This window comes from Apteryx rowi, unplaced genomic scaffold (assembly GCF_003343035.1).
Source record: "Apteryx rowi isolate R43461 unplaced genomic scaffold, aptRow1 scaffold_1745, whole genome shotgun sequence".
Taxonomy (NCBI): domain Eukaryota; kingdom Metazoa; phylum Chordata; class Aves; order Apterygiformes; family Apterygidae; genus Apteryx; species Apteryx rowi.
Genome location: NW_020448025.1, coordinates 15,824 through 16,123, shown reverse-complemented (window position 1 = coordinate 16,123; position 300 = coordinate 15,824).

The window sequence follows — 300 nt, the reverse complement described above, 5'->3', positions numbered from 1 at the left end:
CATCATCTGCAACTCGCAAAGGACCAGCCTTGATGCAGTGGAACCAAGGAGCATCCATGCATGATGTTTGGACACCTTCAACCAGCTCTGGTGGCAATGTGGACCTGAGTTGTGCATCATCTGCAACCCCCAAAGGACCAGCCTTGATGCTACAAGGCCAAGGAGCATCCATGCATGACATTTGGACACCCTTGACCAGCTCTGGTGGTGACAGGGACCCGGGCCATGCATCATCTGCAACCCCCAAAGGACCAGCCTTAATGCAACAAGGCCAAGAAGCACCTGTGCATGGTTGTTGGC